The 17,503-nt window shown below is 36.8% G+C and overlaps 1 protein-coding gene across 3 annotated transcripts in view; it reads left to right on the top strand.

Moving 5' to 3' along the window:
- The window catches only part of LOC134212634 (netrin receptor unc-5-like), a 478,948-nt gene that overhangs the window by 21,411 nt on the left and 440,034 nt on the right, over positions 1 to 17,503 (top strand). The gene's annotated exons all lie outside the window — the stretch shown is intronic.

Genomic DNA, 17,503 nt, shown 5'->3' on the forward strand with positions numbered 1-17,503 from the left:
AAGGCCTTCAAGCCAAATGTAACAAATATATTAAGTGTCTATATCCACTTATAAACAGAAAATCAAAACTTTGTCTTAAGAACAAACTTTTGATTTACAAACAAATTTTTAGACCTGCCATGTTGTATGCTGTGCCAATATGGACTAGTTGCTGCAATACCAGAAAGAAGGCACTCCAGAGGATTCAAAATAAAATTTTGAAAATGATTCTGAAGTTGCCTCCGTGGTATAGTACGAATGAACTTCATAGAATTTCTAATATTGAGACATTGCAACAAATGTCCAACAAAATAATTTCAATTTTAGATAAAAATCGTTGCAATCTTCTATTGCAACGATTAACTCCTTGTACCCTTAGTATAAAATAGGTTAAGATTAGTTGTTAGTTGAAAACATTGTAATTCCTACATGGTTCAATTCAACCAGAGGAAAATTCTAACTGCCAGAGGCAATTGAAATGTATTAATAATAACTAAAAAGTAACATAGCAAATAAGGATGATAGTGTTAAGAAAACACGGAACACCTAGTCTAAGAGATGAATGCATGTATTAGATAATTAGCAAATAAAATTAATTAGAAAAAAAAATAAAAAAGTCACAACCATCGCCGTCGTCGATGGATGGGCTGCAACGACAGCTCCAGGAAATGGCTGGAAATCCAATACCCGTTCAGAGGTAGGTACTGACCTGAGACGAGACCTGCAAAGACGCTGCTTCTTTTCTCTTGTTTTGACACTTGTTCTTCTTTTCATCACAGTTGACCATCGACTTTCAACTGTTTACTTGACTGTTTCACCTAAGCCCCAGGTGGACCCTTCTGAGCACAATAAAAGTGTATCCAATTCACGAAGTAGTAAATTCATTTTCATAAGGATTTTTATACCGGGAACAAAACACAGGTTTATTACTGATTATTAACAAGCTAAACGGAAGGTTTGGAATACTCGTTAAAGTAAAAAAGTCTTGGTAAAACAAAAATGATGTGGAATATTTTATTTGGGATTCCAATACTTTCACTCAAAAAGCTGCTGGTTGCACCTGACAGTTCGTGACAGCAGTTGACTGGCAGCAGCTGAAGTTACATTTTTTCCTCTTTGCAGGTCTCGTCTCAGGTACTGACAAGTAGTAAACAAATCGGAAACGTGTAAATAGATTCACGAGCAACTAATGTCTCGTGATGCCATTTGCCTGCACCGTGTTGTTATTGAAACGGTGGTTTTGCGATTTGCACACGTGGAGTGTTGTGTGCTACGAGGAAGGGTATGTAAAATCGGAAAGATCATGCTTGTTAGTTTGCGGTAAATCGTTCCGATCAAAATGCCAACGATATGCGATTATTTTCATTATGTAGTTTCGCTCGGATATAAATTAATTTGTATTTATGCCAAAAGTGATAATTGAACTATCATTATCAATTCATGGAAATCTCTCTGCAATGAAAATGTTGTTAATAAATTTCAATAAATTAGAGAAATCGCCAATTATAAATCGCAATGTTTTTAAATAGATTTGATTGGGATTTATTATTTTTTGAAAAGGGTTTAATTCGAAGCTAATCTAGGTTTAAGTTTAATATAACATCAGTATGTTCTCTGTCTTTTTTTTACAGATGTTGAATAGAAATACTTACCATGCTTTTCCATATACACTCCTATCGTTGTAATATTTTACAATAATAATAATGTAACGGGATGGAACAGTATGTCTGCGCCACCAGTATTGCATTGGTTAATAGCACTATTCCATATTTTAACATAGCTGGGTTTTTATATTCATAAATGTACCACAACACAACTTTAACATTACGTATTTAGAAATGAAATAATGGCAGCGTATTGAAAGACTTATTATTGAGTGCAAACTTGAAAATTGTGGATTTATTTTTATTATAAAGTCATTGAACTATCTACCCAACCCTCGAAAATAGTTGTATGGAATAACTGTTTTTTTTTATTTCCTTCACGTCGTTTTACCATGCAATAAGAAAATTGAAAGATCTCGTTCCAATTTGAGAGTTTTTTTTTGTTGTTTTCTCTGAATTGTGTAAAATGGATGTACAGTTTCTCAAACAAATTATTCAAATGGTCCATTATAGAGTCTAGACTACAGAAACATTCACAATGTCCTCCACTTCATGGATACCTGGTGGCTTGCCAGAACTGTCTGTTCACTGTTTAATTTTACTTGTACTTTACAGACACGTTGTAGAATGCCACCCTCGCACTGTCCTTCACTTGGATTCAATTTGCTTTTTTTCTTCAAAACACCTATTGACATAGGCAAATCAGTAAAAGAATTTTCCTACCGAGAAGGAATCCGGTCGCCAGCTGGCTGCATAACAACAATGCTGTTTACTATCCAGCAAATCAAAGCGATTTCTTCCGTTTTTTCACAGCTTTCATTCCAATCTATGGCACCCACTCACTGGCGAATCTTGTACCGATTCAGATGGAAAAGAATGAAGCAATTGTGAAATGGAATTTGTTCCTTTACTTTCCCATCCGCTCGCTGGGCTACATAACTCGAAGTGATGCAACCTGTGTTCCGGCTATTATCTCCATCATTCCGGAGTCCACCAACCTTGCCGAGATGAAGTTCAGGGGAGAAAAGAGCTAAACGACCCTCAGCTCTTGGGTTGATTTGTTAATGAAATTCATATTTTTTTGTTATTTCCGTTTGCACAGGTTGCATCTTTTTGCTAATCCCGATTGAATGAATAAATCGTGGAAACGCATGGTGTATTACATTACAGTGTTGGTTAGTTTTTCATACGTTCATGTACATTATTCCAATATTTCTTTCAGCATAGCTTGATGTAACTCGATCACGTGTGGCCATTCAGCCCAACCAAGGGGGCATTATGGGACCGCTTCTCCCATGCGACAGTTCATCCATATCCTCGCCGTCCGTGCCATGACAGCGTTTTCTCCAATCAACTTTCAATCATATCGAATTACAACTTTTTTATTCAATTTATGCCATGTTCTGGGTTCTGGAGAGACAACGACAATATGGATCGCTTTTCCAATCTTGTTATTGTTTACTTCCTGCGAATCTGGTCACGAACGATGTGCATGCGCTTGTCAGAGGGTTGTACTCCTATGTGGTCCGTTCTGTTCTGCTGTTCCGCTGATTGAGTTTGACCCAAAACAACTTGAGCGGTAAACTGCATAACAAATCGTTTGGCCCCTGTTCCGGTGGATGGTGAGGAAGTTTGCTTGGGACACTGATTTGATGGAAGCGTGATATCGATGATTGTTTTTATTTATTCGCAGTGGATGTTGATGATACTTGAACATAACGAACTTTTTTTTTCTGTTGAGTGAGTTATGTTTTTTTCCTTATGAGAACCTACATTAACATTATATTCTATCTACACTTTATTCATTCTTGCATCACATTTCAATAGCCAGTCGGGGAGATTTTACAAAACTTTTAATTGAAATGTATGAATGGTAAGATAAATGTATTCATGTGTGGTCTCTGTGATTTGAAATTTTACGTAGTGGAGGGCCCCATAACTAAGCAAATGTTACTGCCTTTTTTTTCTGGGGAGGAAATATGTTTGTCTTTTGTTTTAACGTGGATCGTTTGATTATGAGATTGATATGAATGATTTCGAAATAAAAATTATTCTAGATCTAGACTGATTTAAAAAAAATATATCCCCCCATAGAGACACCGTGTAAAAAAATGAGCTATAAAAAGTTTCGAGCGAAAAGAACTTTATGTTCGGAAATTTTCCAAAACTAAGCTTTGGTGGTGAATGCTTTTTTAGTTCATGAATATTTTAGTTGTTCTCAACAATGGCCACTCGATGCTTTACCATGATTTACAGAAAATTTCACTTGAATACTACTGATGACGGCCACACAATAATGTCCAATTTCATATAGGATTCCAACTTTATTAGGGTCTTTCCGAATTTGAATATAACCTAATAATTTTCGTTCTAATAATGTTAAAAAAAAGCAAAACTGCGCCGACGAGTACTACCGATCCTGGATGACCCGCACTCGAGAAGCAGTTTTTTTAGTTCTATGCATATGCCCATTAGCTCCCCCCTTTTTTATAAGTTTGTTTGTTTATATTAAATCAGTCCTTAACAGATAACTAAGCATATGCGGTATTTCGAAAAATTTCGTTTTAAGGCATTCGAAACGAAATTTCGCGGAATTCCGCGGAATTTGAGTATGGCGAAATCTGATTTTCTGATTTCGTTTCGTATCGTTAAATTTAAAAAATTTCGACAGAAAAATCATACTTTTAACGAAATCAAACGGAATTTCGCGGAATTTCAAAATTATTTATTTTTTAATAATTCCAATTTTCACTCATAAAAAATTCGGCTGCGCCGCTGAATAAAGCCATTCAAACTCTATTCAAAATTTTATACAATTCTTTCACTAAATCTCACTACATAATACAATTTTGTATCTTCAACAGAAACGCATTTAGCTTTCCACTTGAAAATTTCTTCGATGTTTGTTAAAAGTGTTCAAGTATAAAACGTAATGCATATTTGTTAATTTAAATAATATTGTTCAGTCAAGTGAAAATAATTTGTAGATCTTATCGTTTTGGTATGCTATATTTTTATTTAAGTTAACTAAGTTATGTATGTAATATGTAATGTATTTATGAGGCGATTGTTCAATTTGTGTTCTTCTAGTTGTGGAAACTCTTCGATAAAGCGAAACAATCCTCACTGGTCTACTGAGTATTGTCAGTTTTCCGTTGTCTTTTGAAAGTATTCGGTTTGAACAACCATTGTTTGAAAGTAATGAAATGGAGATGGAGACGTTTCAGAAGTTTTTCTGAATTAGTAGATTGTTAGATCTTTGCATATTTAAGAATGCTCCAGATTTGGGGCATTCTCCGATATCTCATTTATTTCGGATTCTGGAACTAATTCAGATCTTTCCAATTAAGATCATTGTCATGACTATCATTGAAATCTATAACTTTGTCACATTTTCTAGGTTTTTCAGATCCAGATCGTGCCGGTGCACTGCGTTTTCCGTATAGGACACTTTGTTGTAAGTTTGGACGTGCTACTGGGTTAAACAGTTCATATTTAGCAATAATCTTCAATGTCTGCGTTCGAGTTGTTGGCATAAAATTAATTTATATTCAATAGACACAGGCTTATACATTATTCTCAAGGTCTGAAAAGTTTTCTAACAATTGATTTCAAGAATTATATTAATTTTTTGTCATTTTTTTTATCAAACAGGCATATTTTTTCCAATGAAATCTTTTGTGTTTTAATCTTTCGCTTCTCTTGCATAAGCTAATGCCTAAGATGCCTTCCCACCGGACCGGACCGAGAATCGAACTCGCCATCTTCGGATTGGCAATCCCACGCCTTTGCACGCAAGGCTAACTGCAGACCCCCCATTGATATTATTGTTAAGGGTTAACTCCCACCACAGAATTTGTGAAAAAGTGATGAAACGGAAAAATTTCATTTCATTCTTTCATCTAACAGTCACGATTTTCGTTTATTTTCCAAGGCTAACTCCATAAAAAAACTGATGGATGAAAAATGCCCCTCACCACAGAAGAACTCACAACGTAAAACAATTATTCGCTTAATATTTCCAACAGACCTTAGTAAAAAATAGAAAAAGTCGAATTTAGTATTGCAATCAACAGCTTTTATACTGCTTAAATCCGTTGAAATGACCATTTTAAATAGTTTTACAGATTAAATTAATCTTCATGAAAAAGTCAAAAATTGGCTAATTGGAGGGGTGGCAATTTGAATCTGTAATACTTTTCAAAATGGTGAACAAATCTAATCAATATGAAATCTGTTGATTGCAGTTAAAAAATCAGCTTTTTAATTTTCACTGAGGTCTGTTGGAAATATTAAGCGATGAATATTTTCACGTTGTTTATGGTAAGGGGCATACTTTTGAAAATGGTGAATAGATCCAAAATGATCTGTTACTTACCCATGTCCTTTTGTAAAATTAAGCTAGATTTTCCCTATGGCATTTGGGTAACAATTATGTAGAATGAAATCAGTAGTGATTCAGTTTCATTTCGAATTTTTGATCACTATTCTAGTTTGAATCTGCAACAACATAGAACGAACTCGCTGGTTTCCCCAGCGGTGTACAACACATGTTTTTAAAATTTTCAATTAAATTAAATAATGATGTTGCTGCCAAGAAAGGTGCCGTAATTGCAAAGTGGATTGATTCGTAGATAAAATGGCGCATTCATACACCAAAATATTTGAAAGTCGTGATTCAATTTGGCAGAAAATAGAACTGAGCGTTATGCCAGTTTTAAGTTTTTGACAGTTGACTAGGCTGCAGCTGCTGAACAGCTGCTGGGCAAATAAATGTGGCGGATTCATATTCAAAATGAGCATTGCTCTGATTTTGCTCTTAGGCCGTTACATTTAATAAAAAAATGTCCTATCGATGCCGGAAATGTCAAAGGGGAGGAGATTATAAAAGATAAATATTAGAATGAAAAAAAAAATCAAAAACCTCCTCGGATTTGTTAAAGAATGTTTTGAAAATCCTTATAATTTTTCGATTTTTTTTGCCACTTCAAAATTTTATTTTAGAGCATAAAAATTCTAGAGGGCCAATTTTTTATATATTTGTATCGACCTTATTTGACTCTAAAAATATTAAACAAAATTATTTTCTCCGTGGATTTTTTCATTCGTTTTTTGCATTACGTATATTATGCTCAAAAAACTATTTAATAAAAATTCCGCGAAAAAAAACATTAAATTTCGTTTCATTTCGAATAATTTCGAATCAATTGGACCCGGATTCCGTTTCGTTCCGAAGTCTCGGAAGTAAATTTAAATTTCGGTTCGCTTCGTTTCGATCCTACAGGAGCATTTCTAATTTCGTTTCGTTTCGTTTCGTCAGGAAAAATGGTTTTATCGCATACCCTTACAGATAACGAAGCGGCGGAGCTAATGGGCTTGCTTTCTACAACACAATCAAGCTGCTCTCCCACGTGCTAGCCATTTTCGCCATAGGTGGTGGTCGTAGTTGCGTAATTGCGGTGGAAAACTTACTTCGACCGATGCAGAGGTAACCGCCGGTCCGAAAATCGGCAGTGGCGTCGTTTTTCAAAATTTTGACCGTCGGCAGCGTAAATCGGCATTTTTGCGGGATATTTTCGTGACATTAAAGGCAACCTTAAGCCTATGGAAACTTGTCCACGGATTTTTTCTCATTTATTCCGAAGCGGCGGGATTGACAGAATCTCAACACGGAAAATCAAAAATATGGCAAATTTAAAATACGCAGGGACATTACATGAGAAAAAATCATGGTAAAATGATTCTTATTTCTACAGAAGAATGTTCAGAATATACATGGGAATTTACAAATAAATATCAAGTATCAAGTATACATAGAGATAGAGATATTCGCTGAAAACTCTAGGAAATTTGCATGGGAAACTCTGGAATTTTCACAAATAACCACGGAAAATTTTATAGAGCTTACGCGGGAGATTATTTAAAACATAGGATGTAAAAAAATCTTTGAATTTGAACGGAACATTGCTCGGAATTTCCTTAGGAAATGTTCAGAGTTTACATGGATTTTTTTTCGGAATTTTAAAGGAATTTCTTTGGATTTCCTAGGTGAAAATTTTTGAATTGTTCATAAGAAATTCTACGGAAATGCCACGGGAAATTATTAAGAAAAGGGGAAGGGTCGTTTAACCGAAAATCATTCGACGGAAAGACATTTGGCTGAATAAGATGGGTACATTCAAAGTTAATTGCCTATATGCCACCCGGAGTGGAAATCAATTACTATGTCTGAAACTCGATTATGCATATGCACAATAATAATAAGATGGCTGAAAGTCATCTAGCCGTATTTCATTCGTCCGAAATGATTGTTTGAATGAAACGGTAATCAGATAATAAACGATTTGGCCGAGAATTTCATCTGGATAAAGCGATATTACATACTGGTGATTTGGTCGTTTGGCTTGAGGTCATCAGACCGAAAATGCCATTTGGCCGAAATGGTCCATTGACAGAAAGGGATATTTGCCCGAACAAGTCATACTGCCATATGTCAATTGCTGAACTGCCCATGATCGCATATTTGTATTGTCAATCCTCCCCACAAACTCTATCATTTCCAGCTTACCACAGATAAGTAAATTAAGTTTTCTGCTTTCTACAAAATGAGCAAAAATGCGAGTGTTACAAATATGCGATTATGGGCAGTGAACTGGTATTATGGTAAAAAAAAAGTCCACCTGTTTGGTTGAATGATATTTTTGGACAAACGGCCATTACGGCCAAATGACATTTTCGGTCGAATGGCCATTTTAGCAAATGATGTTTTCGTTCAAATGACTAATATGGCAAAACGACTTTTTCGGCAAAATGATATATTTGGTAAAACACCTTTCGTCGGAATGCCGTTTGTTCGAATGCCACTTAGCCGAATAGCACGTTAAGCCAAAAGCCATCTAGCCGAATTTCATTTGGCCGTTTCGAATGTTTGTCCGAAACGGTTGTTAGGTTGTTAGGGGAAAGTATAGATTTGATAGTTCCGTTAGGATACGGCAGGCATTAATAATGTTTTGATAAAGGTCGATTCGAAAGCGAGCGGAGGGCAATATTTCTTCTGGCAAACTTCCGTATGAAGGGGGAGAGAAGAATATCAGTGTGGAAGCTGATATATCTCCACGTGCAAAAGGAAGGTGGTTTGATTTGCTCGTATACCATCGCGTGCGGAAGGGGTTTTTATTTCGTTGGCATTATATCCCCCCCTGGGACATTGCCGCCTCGCAGAGTTCATTTAGCACTTCTACAGTTATTAACTGCAAGGTTTCTAAGCCAAGTTACTATTTCTGCATTCGTATATCGATGATACTTTTATGCCCAGAGAATTCGAGACACTTTCCAAGCCGAAAATTGTGTGGTCGTCGTCAGTATTATTAGCACTCAAATCAAGTGAATTTTTGGAAACTCTGGAATCATCGAGTGGCCATTGTCGACAACAGGTGAATTTCTTTTGAAAGAGTACAATCGTTTGGTTCCTGTTACACCTGTGTTCAGAATAATAGCAGCGGAAGCCGTTTTTCATACAAAATGGTCAACTTTGACAAGCTGCAACTTTGTACCCCGATGACCGATTGAGCTGAAATTTTGGCAGTGAACTACAAATATGATGAATTTTACACATAGTAAGTATCAATTTTTTCGAATGACGCGTTCAAAAATTACGCACTAGGTCAAATTGTTCAAAATAAAAGCAGTTTTTGTTTTGGAAATATTAATAAAACAATTGATTGGAATGTTATCAATTTGAATTCAGGTGCTGCGAGACACTAAGTTTAAAATTTGAAAAATATAAATTGTTGAATTTAACATTTGAATAGGCCAATATAACAAAAATAAAAACTGCATGAATCTTTTCCATCAATTTCACTCTAAATGTATACAATTTGTATAGCATTATACCACTTAATCGAATAAATAGTGGCATAAAACTATACACATTGCATACATCCAAGCGAAAATATCGTTTAAAATTACGCTCTTTATGGCATTCCCTTTATGTGCATTACTTTCGTGTGAATTTCAACAACTTTTTCTATCTGTGCACTTTTACACAGCCAAACTACATTTTATTCACTCACAATACACAACATTTATTAATTTACATTACATTACACTTGTTAACCGCAAGTCGAGCACATCTGTATATGGGCTTCCATATACAGATGTGCTCGACGTGCGGTTAGCGGCAGTACACATTTTTGACATTTAACACTTAACATTTATTGCATCTTACAGACTAGACATTTAGGCTTGCTATTCAATACGGCGATCCAATTTTAACTAACTAATGATGATGGATTTCCCGGGTGATGGGTTCGTGCTGCTGTTTCATCCCTTCGCCAGTTACGTAGCCAGTGACCGACCTCAAAAAGGGGTGGGGAGCTTATTGGTGCGTTCTTCAACAACCACTTTGAATGGAAGATAGTTGATTCGAGACGAATTTCCTCAAAATGACAGAAAATTTTATGATGGTGTGCAGTGGCGCTGAGGGTGGGACAGGTAGGACATGTACTACGCATGAATTTTCCTGGGTGGGACAGTCAAAGCATTGTCCTACCCATGATTATATTAAGAACATATGAAGTCGTTCGATGGTAATAATTTTTGTGTTAACAGAAGGTTATTTTAAAGCTAATCAGAGTCCAAACAATAATCATAGATGTTTTTGGGATCCTTAAACAATAGGCTGATTGTTCTTTAGGACCTCAGGAACTTTATAATCCCTAAAGCGCTCAAAGATGTCTAAATTTTACTTCTCAGACTTTAAACGTTTTACAGAGGTAAAATAGAAGTTGTTGAAATATGCGAATGAATTTTTTTTAGAAATTATGATAAAGCACGATTATCAGAAGACCAAGGAAAAAGTTTTATTCAAACTTTAATAAATCTATTGAAATTTGAGCAACCAGAAACATACCGAAGTCTGATCTAAATCTGATCCGTAAGGGATTCTGAGCTCCTAAAGCAGATTATTTGGCAATGATTCGATTTTTTGGTAGTGTGATTTATATCTAGATCCATCACATTTTCTATAATCCTAGCAGTTAACAATAATTGTATTTTTTTTTCAAATTTCTGTAACGCCTGACTTCTTTTTGATACAAGAGAGATATTAGATAATCTATTATGGAAAGCAATATTTGTCCCAAAATCGAGGAAATTTTCTCAAATTATATAAATATTCTGGTCGTAAGAACTTTTCAAGTCCTGATTATTTATAAAATTGATTACATGGCGATGCGCCTTCTTTCATAGGGGCGTAACTGTATTGATCGATTCCTCTTAATCGATTTTATATTTTGTTAATAACTGTTGTTTCAAAAGCTACAACCGAGATTATTGATTCTGATACAAGATACAATCATCATTTATCACATCAAACCATTAAATCATCGACAAACTAGCGCAATTCGGTACAATAATAAAAAGAAAACATCGACGAAGAGAAATCGATCTATACAGTTATGCCCCTATAAAACTAAGCGCGAGACATAACTTTCCCATAACGAAATGGATTTCTTATCAACATGGAACAGTTATGCCTTGAGTGGTAAGTACTAAATATAGTTAGAATGTGATCGATTTTTCATTACCAGAATTGTTGCCCAATGCGGAGACAAGCTCAGTAGTGTAGTGTCTATAGTTTCTGCCTATAAGCAGGAGGTCATGCTTGATGATGATGTTGAAGAGTGCCTTGCTTTCATCTAAAAGGTAGTGATTAGTCTTAAGTCATTATTTGTGTTAACGGATGGAAGTGATGCTACTTCCATACAATAGTCTACCCAAGTACTGTACCGCTCATAAAAAAAATCTACTCTTCCGCTCATTTTTGGTCGCAAAAAACATACCTCCAGAAAAAAGCTACTTCGATATTTTTTAAAATTTGTTCGCCACGTGCTTTTTGTACTGCGGAGAAATTTTTCACATCTATGTGAGCCTTGGAAAGAGTAGGCTTGTAATACATACCTGCAAATTTATACGAATCGCTTAGTGTTACCGCTAATAGGGTAAGACACCCAGAAATCGCCCTCCCCCAGTTTTCGCCTACCGATTTTGAAATCTTCATTTCTCGAAAACCAGTTGCTTATACCTGTTAAAGTTCAAGTTTTTCATTTAATTATTAAACAGTTTTGAAAAACTTTAACTATTTTCCACACTCATTTTGCGAAAATGAAGATTTCAAAATCGGTGGGCGAAAACTGGGGGGTGGGCGATTTCTGGGTGTCTTACCCTACCAGACTGTAGCCCATTTTCCATTTGTCCTACCTACGACTCGGAACGTGGATGCGCCTTTGATGGTGTAGATAGCGGTCCAGCGGCATTAGTGATGGCCGTCAGCGATAGTTGCTGTAGAAATTTTATATCCCACGTTAACGTCTCTAGGCATTCAGCGATAGAAAGTGGAAATTTCTTGCAAGATTCAGAAATTTGTTTGTAAGTAGGGTAAGACGGTATAATGCGCCCCACCTGGCCAAAACGCCCCCCTTTGATTTCTAGAAAACTATAACTATTTAAGGGTCAAAATCAGTTGGTATCCATAATTATTTGTAAACCCATCATACTATGTGAATGTGGAAGTATTTTTGTACTACACAATGAAAATAATAGCAAAATACAAAAAGTTATAGTTTTGATGTAACTTTTAATGTTTGTTCGCTCAACATTCTGGAGCGACTCTGGCGTACTGTCCGCAAAACTTGCACTGGAACACTCAGTTGAGCAACAAAATAACTTTTCTCAGTGGCTAATATGATATAAAATTGCTTCCATCTTCAAAAATGTAACGATTTTCGAAAACATGTTTCACTGGCCAAAACGCCCCAGTGTAGGCAGGACGATATGCCCTTACCAACTGGACACAAGCGCAGCGAGCCTGCAGCGGTTGCTTCCAAATTGTATGGAAAATATTGAAATATAATTCACACCTGCTTAAATGGACTTATGTTGATTTTTTAATGTCAAGCACATAAGGATTTGTAGCCTTTTTGTAATGGGATTAATAAAACACTAATGAAGGGCTATGAAATGTCTTTGGTTACGGTTTTGCCCAGGAACTTTTTGAAATTCATTTTGTCACGACTCTTAAAAAAAGCTTTATTACGTGTTATCTGTAATATTTTTATATGACTATTCACGGGCAATGCATTCGCGACTTCCTGGACTACCAAATAACACAAAGTTTGCATAAATTGCGTTGAAAAGTAAAAAGTTAACGAGGAGTTGCCTTAGGGGGGGCATATTATACCGTCTTACCCTAATGTTGAAAGAGCCGCATGATTGACTATAAATCTGACATTTTTTTACTTAATTATAAGAAATCTGCTTCCAACCGCTTCGAATCATCATGTGGCCGTCGTCAGCAGCACCTGAATAAAGTTTTCTCGCAACATTCGTACTAGACCGTACTATCCCTTATTGTTCCTCGTACTTGCTTAACCTTTTGTCTGTGCTCTGGGGTCAATATGACCCCAGGCCACTTTGAGTGGCTGCCATTTTTTAAGTTTTCAACCGATTCTCCTAATTTTTGGTAGTTTAGTAAAACTCGCCGAGATCTGTCTCCTAGGTGCAAATTCGCTTGAAAAATCTTGAAAATATGCGCTACAGTGTCCTTTTTTCAAAAAACTTACGTTGTCTGTGCTCTGGGGTCAAATTGACCCCAAATTGAAATTGCTATAACTATTTTAATGTTTGGCCAATTTTGGATTTTTGGGGCTGTTTCGAAAGATAATTTAATCATCTTTCAGGTCGTTACCAAAGATTGACTTTAGGTGGGCGGGTACATCGCGGGGAGGGGTTTTCGTAAAAAAGGGTACAAAAACAGTGATTTTTTATGCTTATTTTATTATATCTGAAAATCCTACCCATTTTGGACTGCATCTTTTCAAAAAGGTTATGCAAGAAGGCGTCTGCTTTGACATGAGACATTGATTAGTTTAGCGCTTGGTCGCCAGGTGGCGGTATATTTGAATTCATTATTTTAGACTACTCAAGTAACTCCGATGTATGGAATTTTCCTCATTGTAAATATTCTTATCGCACAATTTTGAAATTTGTAAAGATGACGTCTGTAACAAAGTTCGTCTGGTGGAAATAGACTGTCATGTGACGGAATAAATAATAAGGAAATTTACAAATAGGCGGCGCTAGTGTACTTGCAATATTCTTGCATACATGAAATATTGCTTTAGCTTGAGATCCCTCATACCTACACCCAAGTTGTATTCGACAACATTGTTCAGGATGTCCAGCACTACAAAGCGGTGCTCAATATAATGAGCACTTCTTCCCATTTTTTAATTTGTGCGATAAGAATATTTACACTGAGGAGAATTCTATATATCGGAATATCTTGAGTAGTCTAAAATAATGAATTCAAATATACCAAAACCTGGCGGCCGAGTTCTAAACTTATCAACGCCTCATGCCACAGAAAATGCATTCTTGAATAGCCTTTTTATAACAGCTGCAGTTCAAACTGGGTAGGATTTTCGCATACAAGTAACCTAACCATGCAACATCATTGTTTTTGTACCCTTGTTCACTAAAACCCCTCCCCGCGATGTACCCGCCCACCTATAGTCAATCTTTGACAAACGACCTGAAAGATGATTAAATTATTTTTCGAAACAGCCCAAAAAATCAAAAATTGGCCAAACATTAAAAAACTTATAGCAATTTCAATTTGGGGTCAATTTGACCCCAGAGCACAGACAACGTAAGTTTTTTTGAGCACAGACAGAAGGTTAAGCTCGCTCAACCCAATACTCACTTCCGCAGAGGAATAGAAGTCTGAAGGAACCAATCTACCAACGAAACAACTGAAAACGTATGAAAGCAGCGAGTTCTACACGGAATGGCTGGAAATGAAACCAATTGGTACCCAGATCTTCTAATTCAATTCAATCATTTATTGTATAATCAAGTTCATTCGGGTTGGACGAAACTAGATTGGGCTTAGGCTAAACCTGGGAAACTATTCATGGCCATGATTATAATGTTTCCACGTACCTGCGCAGGATTTTCGTAGCGATGGCGGGATTCCGGCGGGTGCCGAAGACGGAGGGCTTTCCGGTGGGGTGCCGAAGACGGTGGCTTTCCGCTGGGGTGCCGAAGATGCTGACTTTTTTGGGCGACGTGCCAAAGATGGGGAACTTTACGGCGGGGTGCCGAACTGTCCGACGGGGACGATGACGATTTGTTTGACCGTGCTGGTGACGTCGGTGTCTCCGGAGCGTCGAGTTACCGCCGGCTTGCCAGTGGACGATCGCTGCTCCACAAGATGGCGGTGTGAGCTCGTGCGCAAATGGCCGAATTCACCGGGCGAGGACTAAAAGGAAGCTACGAAAATAAGCGACGTACGGGGACCGTGCTCTCGGAACCTGACTACCGAGGGTTGTAGCTTACGGGTGGTTCTACGACAGTTTTTGGCGACTGTCGGGTCAGATTCGCTCGGCTGACTGGCGAACTTCACTTCCCTCCTTTTAGCTACCTCGGAAGGCGGGCCTTAGCGAACACACGAGCTCGAATGGTCGCTCTGCAACCCTCAACAAAATCGACGGGAACCCAAAACTGACTGCTGTTCGCTTTCCGAATTCCAGCCCGTACAAAAAAACGCCTATGCGCTTTTTTTTTTTTCAAATTATTCCTCCGCCAAATGGAATAGAATCACGTAATCGTCAGGCGCACTGACGGAAAATAAGCTGTATCTTCGACAGACTTTGAAGGTGCACACGTTTCACTTTAAAAGTATTATTTACAAAACTCGGAACTAAAAAACCGCGATACTTCTACTCCTCTAGTGCGAGCAAAAATGCACCAGCTTAAGGATTCTATCCTTCAGGAAACCTTGAAGGACAATTGATTATTATTCCAGATTTTCAAATGGGGATAGCAGTTTGGCGCATTCCTAGATTTGAGCAAATGGTTGAAAACGAGATCTATACTTTCAGGAGCCATTGCTGCACACACTGAAGCTGTATACCACTTTGTTTAGTCAAGACCCAAACCGTACGAAACATTTCACATCCCTAAACAGTCAAGTAGGGGAAGTGCGGGTAGCACGCCCCTAGGGGTCGAAACGCGACACCCTTGAATAAGGCTAAATATCGCCATTGTGATTATTTTCAATAGTCTATACGATAAAGCAATGGAAAATATTGCTATTGGATACATACATTTCATGATTTTACTCTAATTATACATGAAAAACTCGAAAAAACGATTTTTGCATGTTTTGATGCAATTTTGGCTCGGTGGCATTTAGTCTTTCTATCACTGTTATACATTCATAAATTAAAAATTAAGCCATGAACTATGCTGCTTACTCGTATTCTTTATGTTCCACACGAAATCGTCGTCGTCTTAATACGATTTTATGGGCCCTCAAACTTCTAAGGTTGCTGTGGGGCAGTACGCCCATGCTCATTTCGTATGACCGAAACAGCTGATACATTCGGTTAATTCCCTCAATTAAAATGAAAACCAGTACGATGAGCACATGTGCCCCATCCACTGGCGGATGCTTTTTAAAAATCCAATTTCTGTACAATAATATGATAAATTAGATACCTGTCACCGGAAATCAGTAGCAGATAAGCTGTTCTTCAGTTTGCGCTGGTGAAAACTGTCTGAACTGGTGGTTTTCATTGATGAAAACGGCATTTTCCTTAACATGGACGTCCTACCCCCTGTTCTCCTACTCAGGCAAAGACGGGGTGTATTTTGGTCTCACTTTGGACTTTGATTCGTCAATCCGACATAACGAATTCTAGCATTGTTTTGTTTAAAAAGATGCAAACGTCTAAAGCTAAATTAATTCAAATGAAATAAAATATATACTGAAAAGAACAAAAATAATTAATTTACAAAAATTAAGCTTCAATTCAATCTAAATGTATTATTTTTTTAAATTTAATTACAATAATAAAAACTTATTTCAAAATTAATTTACAATTGATTTTGCTTAAAAAATAAAAACGACTAAAGCTTTTGAATTACTTTTAAATTTAACTCACAATATCTGTCGAACGTCACAAAGTATGACCCGTTCGATCAAGTGGAATTTTCGGCCATATGGACCGTTTAGCCAAATGATATTTACGGACAAATGGTCCTTTCTGCCAAACGATCATTTCAGTCAAACGGCATTTTCAACCAAATGATCTGTTCGGCCACACGAATTTTTCGATCGAATGGCATTTGTGGCAACATGACTTGTTCGGCCAAATGGACCTCTGCCTAATGGTTTGTTCGGCTAGACTTATTCAGTTTTGGCCTATAGTTTGTTCGACCAATTGACAAACAACTTTCGGCCAAGTGGCTTTCAGGCCAAATTTCTTGCCGCCGTATGTCGCCGCCAAATGGCCCTTCCCTGTTTTGTAGATAATCCTCTGCCAGTCGAAGCAAAGAGAAGCGATTATATCCCACGATATACGATATACGTACGATTCAAAGGCGTAGACAAACTGGAAATTTTTATATCAAGAGAAAACTAAATTAGCGTAAACAAAATACGATCAAGCACATTGAAGTGAAATATAATCTTTTCAACAAACTAGGTATCGCACGCTTTCAGACGCAAATGACTCAACATGCAAGATCCACCGAATACGTGAGGTAAGGACTGAACCGGAAGTAATGATTTTTCGACTCTGACGTTATTGTTCTAAGCAAACAGAGTCCAACTGATCATTTCGTACTCTTAGTGCACAAGTAAAGAACAATGATTATTGTGATTCCCGCCAATTTGACTCAAAAATGCTAAAGGAACTTTATTAATATTCGTTTTTTATTTGAATTCAAAAATCAATAATATCATATCATTGTAAAAAATGTATCTGCTACAAAGTACTTTGAAAATACCTAAATGTTTGTTTTGTACGATTCTGAAAAGATTTTGGTACATTAAAAACAGTTTTAGTTCTTAA

The sequence above is a fragment of the Armigeres subalbatus genome, chromosome 2 (genome assembly GCF_024139115.2).
Source record: "Armigeres subalbatus isolate Guangzhou_Male chromosome 2, GZ_Asu_2, whole genome shotgun sequence".
In the NCBI taxonomy this organism is placed as follows: domain Eukaryota; kingdom Metazoa; phylum Arthropoda; class Insecta; order Diptera; family Culicidae; genus Armigeres; species Armigeres subalbatus.